We start from the raw sequence: 13,391 nt of genomic DNA on the forward strand, positions 1-13,391 counted from the left end.
GAATCTGTAAAAAGCAACAGAGGGTCCTGTGGCACCTTTAAGACTAACAGAAGTATTGGGATCATAAGCTTTCGTGGGTAAGAACCTCACTTTTTCAGATGCATCTTACCCACAAAAGCTTATGCTCCCAATACTTCTGTTAGTCTTAAAGGTGCCACAGGACCCTCTGTTGCTTTTCACACTATAGGAACTCTCTCCATATATATAAATATATGATTTATTAATAATTTAGCAAAGATTATACACACACTTAAACTTAACAAAGCAAATAAAAATAATACAAAAAGTACATTTGGACGTCCATACTTACACCCTTATTTTTTATACTTAACCATTTTTTTTTATCACCGTCATTGTCCTCATCTTTCCTGTTGTCCATTATTCTGGCCCCTTCTAAGGTCTACATTTTTCCAACCTATCTGCTACCCCAAAATGTTACTTTTATAGAGGATATGCTGATGACCAATGCATATTCAATAAAGGTCCTTATTTGTATTTTCTCCCCTTAAGGTGTCCGTTTTCTATAGGTTAGTATATGTATGATGTTACCCTATTAGCATACACGTCAATTTGCTGTCATGGCAGCTTTGCAGTCGAAGGTTCTGTTAGAAACTTTCCGGATGCTGGTGTCAGCTATGTTCTGTGCTGGTGTCAGCTGTGTTCTGTGGGTGGCTAATGTCAGTATTCTAAACAAAATTCCCCCTCTTGCAAGCTACTTTCAGTTCCCTATAACTTATAAGTTACTTAAATTTATCTATACCAAAGGTTATAGGCCTTAAGCCTCATACTATCTACTAAAGCCAAATCTTACAAAATAAAAGCCTGTAGGTTTCTTACATTACTACTAAATATAATAAAGCAAAATAACAAAGTAATAAATATAATACAGGTAAGATGGCCCACTGGGCTACAAGCTCTGCTTGATGGTGTGGAAAGAAGGCAGGCTTATGACCCAGGCTCTATCTTGCCCTTACTGTAGGGTTGCCAACCCTCTTGGTTTCGCCCGGAGTCTCCCAGAATTGGGCTCTATCTCCAGGAGGCTACTGACGCCAAACTGGGAGATTTTAGGCTGCTAAAAGTCCAGCGGTGCAGCAGGGCACTTGCCTGCCCTGGCCCTGCGCCGCTCCTGTAAGTAGCCAACACTTCCCTGAGGCCCCTGGCAGGGGGAGGAGTCAGAGGGCTCAGCGCGCTCTGGAACTGGGTCTTTGCGCGCTGCCCCGGCCCCAAGCACCGACTCCACAGCCCCCATTGGCCAGGAACTGTGGCAAATGGGAACTGCAGGGGTGGTGCCTGCAGGCAGGGGCAGTGTGCGGAGCCCACTGACCTGCCCTCCAGGGGTGCAGGGATGTGCTGGCTGCTTCTGGGAGCGGTGTGCAGAAGGGGCAGCGCACAGAGTCCCCTGGCCCCACTTACCTCGGGTGGCTCCCAGTCAGTGGTGCAGCGGGGCCCCCGCAGCTCCCATTGGTCACAGTTCCTAGCCAATGGGAGCTGCGAAGTTGGCGCTTGGGGTGGTGCCAGCGCGTGGAGATCCCTCCCACCCTGGGGCCACAGGGACATGCTGGCCACTTCCGAGAGCAGCATGGGGCCAGGGCAGGCAGGGAGCCTGCCTTAGCCCCGCTGTGCCACTGACCGGGAGCCACCCGAGGTAAGCACCGCTGGCTGGAGCTCACACCCCAGACCCCCTGCCCCAGCCCTGAGCCCCTTCCTGCACCCAAACTCCCTCCCCAAGCCCACATCCCTGATTCCCTCCTGCACCCCAATCCCCTGTCCCCGCACTGAGCCCTGTCCTGGAGCCTGCACCCACACCCTCTCCCACACCCCAACCGTCTCCTCCAGCCCAGAGTCCCCTCCCACACTCCGAACCCCTCAGCCTCAGCCCAGATCCCGCACCCCCTCCCGCACCCTAACCCCCTGCTGCAGCACGATGAAAGTGAGTGAGGGTGGAGGAGAGCAAGCAATGGGGGGGGGGGGAAAGAAGTGAGCGGGGTGGGGCTTGGACAAGGGGCGGGGCCTTGGAAAAGGAACAGGAAAGGGGGCGGGGCAAGGGTGTTTGGGTTTGTGTGATTAGACAGTTGGCAACCCTACCTTACTGGTGTAATTTGCATTCGAGGAAGTGCTAGCAGGAAGAGATTCGCATACTCAAGAAATTTCAGAGGCAGCAATTGTACCTCCCCCGTCCACCCAGGCATGGTCCTTTCCCAGTCTGGGCCCTGAAAAACCTTGAAAGCTCTTAAAGAAGAGGACATAGTACAGGCTGCTAAAGTGAGGTGAAGAGCCAATATATATTGGCTGAAGACAGCTGAATACTGAAATCAGTTTGCTAGTACCAAGGGCACCGTTTCTAAGAGTGCAATTCAGTGTGATATTTACAAGAAGCTTCACTGCACAAATAATTTTCAGGACTTCATCATCTGTGTGTAGAAGTAAGGTTTACATACTATAACCTACTAAAAATAATAACTATGGCCTTTCGTATTTACAGCTACATTTTGGAGGGTCCTAAGCCAAACATGACCTTACTTAAGCTGCTAAAGCCCCTAACAATGCAATTAAGTAACAACATCTGCAAACGGCCACTGCAGCTGATTCAAACACTGGAGAAAGGAGCACATCTGCACTGGGAGGAAGAGTTGCACCTAGAAACATCACAACCCTTCCTGTCTCTGTTGAACAGGAGACTCTGGGTGAAATCCTGGCTCCATTAAAGTCAGTGGGAGTTTTGCCATTGACTTCAGTGGGACCAGTGTTTCACCCCAGTGTCCAGCTGCATTAGCATAGTGTTCTAGTGTATTCAGGCAGCTAGATGACTGATATCCTAGCACTGAAAAATGTTTGTGGAGGTTCCTTCCTTTCTTTCTTCCTCTCTCTTTCTGTCATTCTCTTTCACTCTGGTGTTCCTCTTCCCCACATTCCACTAGTATTCCTGACATTCCTCATTCCCTTTAACACAATTACCATGAGGAATGAAGCAGGATCTTCCAATGCTACTAGTCTAGTAGCTGCTTCTGCTGTCTCTCTGCTCCCATGCTCTTCAGGGATTCACAGATTACAGTAGACTGTTGCACAGCAAGGAAAAACTGCTAGGGCTGCAGATTTGGGGGAGGGGGGTCCAAGGTTGAAGTCCCATTTATATTTCATTGAAAGGCTGTATTTTAAGAAGAAACCCCCTTATTCAGGCAACCTCCAGTTGAGCAAGCCACTAGGTGGTGAATATAGAAATTTCTTACAAAATGAATGAGGCCAACAGAAAAAAACACTATGTTTCATTATCTTCTAACCTGAATCTATGACCGGAGGGGAACCTGATAAAAATGACTAGGTGCAAGGACATGTAGAAGGATGATGCCAGGTGTGAGTAAGCTACAGTTTCCTAATGTAAAAGCAGAGGACATGCAGGCACAGATGTCAGTTGTGATGGTATAGATAACCTGTTCTGTGTCAAAAACTAAAGCATTAAATATCTAGAGACCTCAGTGCAAAAGGCATAATTAAACACTGCACAATGAATCTTCTATCAATGATTAGACAATAGACTAGCAAGTCATGGATAACAAGGTTGCCTCTACATGTCTCTTCAGGGGACCATTTAAAATAGAAGAGTGCTGGAAAACAGAAGAAACATAATCAATACTGTGATTAATTACGGTAATTTTACACAAACAGCTGGGCAATTAAGCATGATCTTTAGGAGGTGTTTCTCACAGTGACTTGTGAAAGGATGAATGAGTTTCAAACCAAACTTCACATCAGTACATGGAACTATGCAGCAGTAAAGACGACCACCTTGGGTTGGAAACTTTCCAGCAACCAAATATTCATATAAATACATCTCTGAAAAATATGGGCTCTTGAAATGCTCTTCATCTTTGATGCTATTTTACCTTACAGGTTACCCACTCTTCTCTCCTCCGACCGCTTTTATAACAGCTAAATTTTGGACACCAAATAAAATAGAAGAAATGCACAGGAACATAATGATTCTTAAGTTACAATGATCTACACTCTGGGCCTGACCGAATGCCCACTTAAGAAAACAGAAGTCTTTCCAGTAAGTCTCACTATGATCCAGAAGGTTCTACAGAGAGGAGTAAACTACACTTCCCTGAGCCTGTAAACCTCCTCACGCCTGGGGGTTTTCCCTCTGTAGTCCTTCCTCAGGTTTTCTACTGAGGACAGAAGTAGCTTTACCTCCTGGCTGAACGGATATTGGATACAATGTTTGTTAAAATGTGGCCCACTTAAATGAGCCATAGCTCAGGCAGGAACCCACACTGTTTTGCCATTGCGCTTAATATCTGACCTGCAAAACACTCCTGTCATTCCAATCCTAGGCTTTCCCTCAGGAGAAGTCACCAGTGTGCAACTAGATGCTGCATAAAGCTGGAGGAACAACTCCATGAATTTAGCCTCTTTGGAAATTATTCATGAGCAGGTTGTGGTTTTTATTAATTTAGTCACGGTTTGTAATTGTTTGAGCAAGTTGTTTGTATGAACAAATTTTAGCCTGTGGGTTGCTGGGAAACTATTCTATAAATATTTATTATCACAATTTATTATTCATATAGTCTGACTGGTCACCTAAGTCATATGGTGTTGTTTCTGTTTCCTGATTGGAAGACTTAAGCTTTAATACACCCCCCCCCCCCCAAAAACCACAATTCCTGAAGAAATCACACGCAGTTGTCCATACAAAGCTCAGTAGCATCACGGAATGGCCAACTTTTCCCAGTAACACTGGACAGTGCTCCATATGCACTCTAAAGCCCTATTATTAAATGTCGGTGCTTGACTGCCTTTCCTTTCACAAAAAGATTGAAGGCTCCTAGGAGCTGGGGGCTGCTTCTTCAGTGGCAGGTGCTAAATCATTTGCTTTTAACAAAAACAAACAAACAGCCCTTTGCCAGTGGCATGGCATGGTCTGGAGAGCTGTGAGAGAAGGAGAGTGCTTTTGCCCACTGATATGTAACCCTGTACTAAAACCACTGATCATCACATGTCTGTTAGCATATACTACATCAGGCTGTGCAGCAGTAGCAGCTCTGAGCATGAGTGAGGCCCATTGAGACAGGCTGGTGGACTTGGGCATAAGATTTAAAAATCAGGTTTGGAGATGGAAAGGGGAGATAATGGATCCCAGATGACTAGCATCCTCAAATACATTTTTAACATTCATCAGCATACACAATTATAATTAGACCAGGGATCAGCAACCGTTGGCATGCAGCTCGCCAGAGTAAGCACCCTGGCGGGCCGGGCTGGTTTGTTTACCTGCAGCCTCCGCAGGTTTGGCCGATCATGGCTCCCACTGGCCGCGGTTCACTGCTCCAGGCCAATGGGGGCTGCGGGAAGTGGCGCGGGCCGAGGGATGTGCTGGCCGCAGCTTCCTGCAGCCCCCATTGGCCTGGAGCAGTGAACCGCGGCCAGTGGGAGCCGCGATTGGCCAAACCTGTGGATGTGGCAGGTAAACAAAGTGGCCCGGCCTGCCAGGGTGCTTACTCTGGTGAGCCACGTGCCAAAGGTTACCGATCCCTGAATTAGACACTGAACGGTGAGCTGCCAATTATGAAATGCCAGCTCACTGCTTGTCCTCTAATAGCTTAGCATGAACTGGACCCTGAAGGCAAGCAGCTATAAAATCAGCCAGTTTCTTCCTCAATAAACCAACCATAGCCTGGATTTGATTAGGACACTGGATGATCTGTCAGTGTGTGCAGGCATTTCCTTGGCTAGGAGGGAGAAAAATTGAGTGGGGTTGATAGCGAAAGTGATGAAGTCTATGAGGGAGATCATGCTGGCTTGAGAAGGTTTTCTGTGGGATTGGTTTAAAGATTTATTTAATGTATTTTTTTTAAAGATGTGTTTTTAAATATAAAAAAGGCAACTTCAAAGTTGAGACAGGTACAAGAAAGGTGCTAATAAAATTAATTATTTTACAAGTCAAATAATTTCTTTTTCTCATATTGAACATGTAGTTCCCACAGGTCTCAAATGTGACTGAGGTCTCATTGTGGTAGGCCTGTACAAATGCAGTCTCTGCCTTGACTAGCTTACAATCTAATTAAGGCAAGACACAATCATTGAGTGTAACCTAGAATATCAGGGAAGGAATAGGAGGGTCAGAATAATGGTGGCAAAATTGGAAACAAAATAAAACATGGATATTAAAAAGAAAATTTAGTATTTTCAAAATATTGTAGGAGGCAGCAAAAATGCGAAGAGAGGCTACAGTCAAATGACAGGCTACTTAATTTGATCACTGATTATCTACCGTCCATGTTCATAGAAGGTATTGTTGGGAGGATTTTACCCTGTTTTCATTGAGCCACTTACAATTACCCAAAGGCAAATTGCTCCAGCAACATCTTAAGAACAGAAACCAAATCCCCTGGTCAAGCCCGGAAGGATGGGCATTTTGATATCACAAAGGGGGCAAGGTCACATTAGGCTTTGCTGAACTCTTCACAAAAGCCAACTGAGCAGTTCAGAAATGATTTTTTTCAGTCTCATAACATCTTTATTTTTAATATTTTTCACTAAATTTAAGAACAGGCTTGGCTTTAATCCCTAACAAGGAAAAGTGTTCTTGCAATCTCAATCTATTTTTTTTCTGTTTGCTCTGTTCAAAGAAGCATGGCTTGATTATTTTTTTTTACACAATAGGTAAAGTATTTCTCTTATTCTCCCTTCTGTAACTCAAGTACATCTGAAGGGATTTTGCCCAAACATTAAAATAAAATCCCATACAACCTGCAGGCGTACTCAAGTCTGCAAAAATTCATCATTAAAAGGTGACTATTTCAGAAAGTAATAAGCATATAAAATAGGATTAACTAGAAACTGTTTTGCAACCTTAGCATGATATAGTGTTCCAAGTATGGATCACTAGACATGTAACTAATAAGGTTTTCCTCTTCTGATAGTGTCCTAAGCTAGCTAAAGGACATTTTGTTTTTAAAAGATTTGAGTTCCAGCAACTTCAGGGTTGATTCATACGATCTCCATAACATTCTGTTCAGACTTTGATGTTTTACTGGTCAGACTATTCCCAGACCACCAGTGAAGCTTTCCTCTATTCTATTCTATTCTATTCTAGTCCTTATATTGGGCCCATGACTGTGGCATTTGGGTGCCTTCCAGTAGTGTATTGAGTGACAGGACTAGCATCTATCACATATGGTTCTTCCTTCTCGCTCTCTCCCCCCTCTCTGCAGGTGGAAAGTCATAGGTGGATTTCTAGTTATAATGCTTTCGTTTATATACTAGCAAATACAAAGGTCTGAGGTAGTTCAGAGCTCTGGAGGCAGTTTGCTCTAGATCCTTGGACTAGCCACCAAGAAAGCTCTGACTATGATTGTCAGGCATTGTCATGCTGTAAAAGCACCAGAGCCCTTCATCTTATTTCTAATTCGTTTTGAATATGTTCCTGCTTTCCACAGCAAATGTGTTTGAATGTACACACACATCTCATCCTGTGTAATACTGAGCTCTTTCTGCTGAATGAATTGGGGAAGGCTCAATTTCTCCTGACACAAGAGGAGCTAAGAAACTCGCAGTAATTATACACACTGAGTAAAACCACAAGGCCTTTAAGAAACTTTTTTTTCCTGTTCTCTTATTTATTGACAGATTTTTTTTTTAATTACAACACAATGAAACAATGGTAAGTACATAAGATGCAATAGTATAAAAAAGCCATTTTAACCCTTCCCTTGGTTAAGACACTTACAGCAGACAAGAACTGCCCCACCCCAAACCCCCCTCCTCAAATGAAAACAAAAATAAATATAAATTAATAAATATAAAACAAATCACTGCACAGCCCTTAACTCTTTGATTGCCATGGCAAGAACCATAACAATTCTAGCATGTGACTTTTTTTGTGTGTGGTTAAAGGTTGCCGCAGCAGTCAAAGGGTTATAGTGTTGTAAACATAAGTACTTTGTTGAAAATGTTCAGTTATGTTAATGGTTTACAGCAATGAGATTAATATCATGACCCCTTGACCTTTAATGACGCAATGTTATAAGGAGTTAAAGAGATTATAGCTTGGTGAGCTGTTACATAGCTTAATTAACCCATTTTATTTAACAATGCACGATGAGGCCTTGATTTACTAATAAAGAACAACTTGTGTATAATAAAACACTGTCCAATGTATTGATCAATAAAATCAATGAAAAAATCAGTCTAAGCACCACAAAATTTTGCCTGATTATATCTGACAGACATAATACACTTTAGCACCATTGAGTCAGCCTTGCATTTGCACACAAACTCTGTGTTTGTCAGTAGAAGCTACCTGAAAGAATAACATATGTCAGTTATAAAAAGATTACTGTATAGAATGCTGTGTGAGCAATAGAATAAAATAAAATAACAATCATGAAAAGAAATTTAGATAGAGAAAGCAAGTAAAAATGCTCCAGTTATTTTGCTGCCAAAACAGAACATAATGAGCAAAACTCTGGCATGAAATGTATATGGAGCTATGCAGCAAAAACAGAATACGGTGAGAAAATGTGCAGCACACTATGAAATCATTACACCGATATTCTGGCTTATTTGTAGGGCTATCTAAAGTCACATGACCAGTTGCTGTGTGTGGTTCAGGGTGCAAAGCTTGAAAAGAGTTTTGGTTCGTCCAAATGTGGATTATGTCATGCCTAAAAACCCATCTAACATATTCTAAGCCTAAGTATTGCACCAAAACCCATGTATGCACATGAAAACTCCATTCATACATCTTATTCTAGCTCAGAGGTGGAGTAAAGCAAGCACACAGCAATGTGGAAAGGGCCACTAAGTTGTAATATGCACTTCATAACATATTGGAACAAAATCAGTTTCTACAGCAAGTATAGAGAACAGCTAATGGCAGGAAGAAGTGGTATTTAGATGGAAATCTGAAAAAGCTACTGAGATCAGAACCAACATAGACTCACTAGAACTGAAGCAGCAATTGAGGTACTGCGGAAACTAGGGCACAAAGCACAGAGAGTAAGCAGGATGCACGGCATTCAGGAGAAAGAGCAATTTAAACAAGAGCTGTGTGAAGCATCAAAACAATGTACCCTAATCAATGTACGCTTGCCAACGTACTAGGGAAAACAGCCCCAGAATCAGATGCTTTAGCAATTGACAGCCCTAACCACAGACCTGGCAAGGAGCAGACATCCCCCCCCCACACCACTCAGCAATGGCTTCTGTGTGAACAATCACATCTCTCTCACACAACAGACCTACAATGCCCAAACACATGTGACTCACCCTGAAAGCCGTAAGTTACCACTTCCAGGGTTTTAAACCCTGTGCATGATAGCAGACGTTACAGAGACCTGTGCATAAATGTGCTATGAATAGGTATGAGTTAGTGGAGATTGGAAACAAGATAGTAACACAATGATTAGGAAAGGGTCCCACTATTTAATAATGTTGGCTCAATAAATTATGATACAGGGCTGGTGGATATGTGTGAATGAACTGAGGCGTCAGAAATAAAATACCCCAACACCTCAAGAGTATAACTGTAGACTACCTACTCCTAAGAAGAAAAATAACATTAGAAGGAGAGAACTTTAATCACAACATTTGCCGCTGCCAAGTACTGGTAGCATGATAGAAATGATGGGCGTATCTGCAGAACAATGCTAGCATTGTCGAAATGCAGCCTCCTGGACAGCTCAGCTATCACAGCGTGAACACGTGTGGACAATGCACATGGGCTGACACCAAGATAATACACTACTGCTGTAACGTGATTCAGGAAAGATGTACAAAACCAGATGTGATAATCTGAGCAAGCAGTTTCTGATGCTTAATGCAGGCTATGCAACACATTTTTATCCACAGTTTAGGAAAGAAGCAATGGGCAATGGTTGAGGGAGACTTTAAAAATCATGCCCGAATACCCAGAAGCTTGACTGTCCATGGGAATATATGGATGCAGCAAATCAACCCAGTGGATAAGAAAGATTGAAATACTAAAATTGGATGTGTAAAAAATGTTGATGTTGTTTAGCGTAATTTTAGTGAAAGGTGTGCACAAGATGCCTCAAGTATGCACATGGAATGACTCAAATAATAGTAGCCACCATAACATCAGCAGTAAACACAAAAGGGGTGGATTTCCTTGTGATTGATTGCAACTGTGGGTGTCTATGTTAGAGTGATCAATGAGACACTGGCAACAGCATTTTAACACCTCCTCCCAGTCCACATAGTTCACTTGTTACTGCTTGTTATTCTAGCTAAAGTGGAGAACATTAGGCACCACCTTATTCAGTAGGAAACTCACAATGAAGAGAAACAATGGATCAGAGGCTTGCATCAGCATACATGGAGGAACAAGCAATTCATCCAGTAATTATAGCCATGCTTCTACATATCACAGAAACATATCACACACTGTGGTTGCCATGGAGGGAAAGAAGTGTTTCTTCTCTTCCATCATAGCATCTGAGAAGTCTTATCCAGTGGAGCTCTTCACATGGCAGAAAACTCAGTGAATCTAGAATGCCATCATCTGAAAATAAAGTTGAATACTTTTCACTGTGACAAATTGGATTGGATTCAGACTGGTTTTACCATATCTATGACGAAAGATGAATGGTATGTTATCTCCGGTAGGTTTTCAATTGGTTTTACTGATTGAGAGGGCAGGGTTCCAGGGTCACTAAGACAAGCCATCACTAGGCCCTTGCACAAGTAAACTTTGACACTGATTATCTCTCTATCACATTTTATCTAGCCTATTCTTTTTGGAGTAAGGTTACTGAGACTGGTTGAAGGCAATTCTGGCTGTATCTAGAATCCAAGGTCTCCTCTATTCCAGTGAAACTGCTTTCAGGTTTGGGTATAGAGACTGACCTGTTCTCATTTGTTGTTGGTATCTTCTCCTAGAGATGAACAGTGGTCAGGTGTCTATGCTTATACTGCTATATCTCAGTAACCTTTAATCAGAAGGCCTGGTTGACTCAACTGTGGTCACTGACAGTGGTGGAAGGGACTCCTCATGAATAATTTTAATTATTTCCTTTATGAGAGATGTAAGTGGGTGGTGCTGGGTAACAGTATTTGTCCTCACTGTGAGCCAAGGATGCCTCTGTCAAAGCAACATATACAAAGCAGGTGAGAGCCCATATATCTTGTACAATTTGAAGAAGGACCACAGACACAGATATAATGCAATGTGATGATTTTCATCCTTGTATATTAAAACAGAAATACTGAGTTACATTACCAGCTCAGATGTATAAATGGTGAATTGAGAGGAGATAGCCTCAAGGCATTGGAACTGTGCATTAAAGATGGTAGTAAATGGGTGCTAGAAACTTAGTTAATAGACGATGTTTTATCAAATGTATTATATAGAGGAAAAGTGAATTAAATGATGTATAATTGATTGACACCATTACAGGCTTGTTGAGTACTGGATTCCTTTCCTAACTGAACATGCATGCTCAACATGAGGATGATGGTTGCATGGGTATAACATCATATCAATCTGATATTTCAGATCACCGTGGATATTGACAAACAATGAACTCTGATAGGACATGGCCATGTAGGGTTATACTAGGGGTATCATCTAGCTTTTGGCACATGGCCATGTCATAATTTGGTAGCAATTGTTTACCTGCATACAGTAGTTAGCTGGCAGGTATGTTGACAAAAAACAGAATTTATATCACACATAGCAGTAAATAGCAGAGTTTGACAAGATCAGTTAAAACGGCATATGATCATGGCAACACAGCAGCACTATTAGCTGTTGGCAATACCTACTGAATGTATCTCATCGAGAGATTCTTCCTCTGAATGCATTTATCCATGTATACCTCCAGACATCTGACAAAAAGGGAATCAAACCTATTGGTGCCAATATGTGGTCGAGAAGAGCATCCACTGTTCTTATGCCAGTATCCAATAAGAGCACATAAGTTGGGCATAACAGTTTGCATTCAGATTCACCGCATGCATAAATATGGGATTGTGTAGTTATTAATCGGGATATGCAGTCCTATAATACTGCTTGCTAGTATATGCCCAAATATCATGTAATGGTGCACACTGGAAAACTCAGAGCACTATCAGCAATCACTTTATATTGCTGACTATTCTACCACAGCTCATACCTGAGCGTAGTAATGGCAGTAGTGGATTCATAATTTGTTCATTTAACACAATGATTAGTTTGTCATGCACATATGTATGTTTTTAGGGTGACTGTCAGTTCATCACATGCATACTAACTCATGGTTTATGGGAGTGCAGGCAAATGTGTCTCATAAGGACAAGAGCTGCATTATGCGAGCACACTGGAATGATAATGCAAACAGAAAATTGTTATTTGATGACGTCACACCCCAATGCTTGCAAGTGCTTAACCATTAAGGGAATGGTACTAATTTGCAGGTACAGAAGCTCCCTGACTTACACAAGCGTTCCGTTCTGTAACGCCTTGGTTAAGTTGAATTTTGCTTAAGTCGGGGATGTATCTCTGACAATTACGCAAAAAATAAAATAAAATAAAAAAAAAATTACGGAATTTAAGGAACTTTTTCCATAAGTGCAGTTTTCCGTAAGTCGGCTTTGCGTAACCCGGGGAGCATCTGTATACATTATGTTTTGCCTGCTGAGTGAAAGATGAAGTGCTTCACCCAAGTCACTGGTAAATGTGGGTTTATGCTGGTGAGGGCCAATGACCAGTTGTGTATAGAGTTATGTGACTATCTGACCTCAGCATCATGTTGAAACAAAAGGGAACCATAACTGACAACAACTGTATTGTGTAAACCACGTGTGAGGAAGGATGTTGATGTACATACCATCTGGGGCATGTCATGGATTCAACATGATCACTCTCTCTGTACTAGTATCACATGATGAAATATGGTAACTGTAACAGCAAGAGGTGACTAGGTGACTAAGATTGTGAATTCAGGTTTGTCCCTGAATATGGGAAAAAACAGAGACTGGCTGGTGTATGACCATGTGCCACTGCTGGTGATTGAATGGGGCAGCAATTATGAAGGAGGTGGTATGTGGTTTGATGGGGACATGCGGTTCAATGGGTTCAGGGTCATTGTTGACTAATCAGGGCTTCACAGTTAATATGGATCACTCACCATGATAGTAGTTTGCGAATGCTGTCATTCTGCATAGGTTTATGAGTTCATGCTGCCTGACTGCAAGGCTGATGTGTATCATTTATAATGGCTACACTGTGTAACACCTATCATTTATGGGTTTTTGCTGTGATGGCAATTCACAGTATAGTGCATACATAGAGAAGTGTGGATAGCTCTCTCTTTAGGATGTTATCCTTGTTTCTTTAGCTATCACTTGCACAGGTTTTCATTATTCTGTAGCATTCCCTTGATTGTTGACAC

This window comes from Terrapene carolina, unplaced genomic scaffold, assembly GCF_002925995.2.
Source record: "Terrapene carolina triunguis isolate 2854851 unplaced genomic scaffold, T_m_triunguis-2.0 Scaffold58, whole genome shotgun sequence".
Lineage (NCBI taxonomy): Eukaryota > Metazoa > Chordata > Testudines > Emydidae > Terrapene > Terrapene triunguis.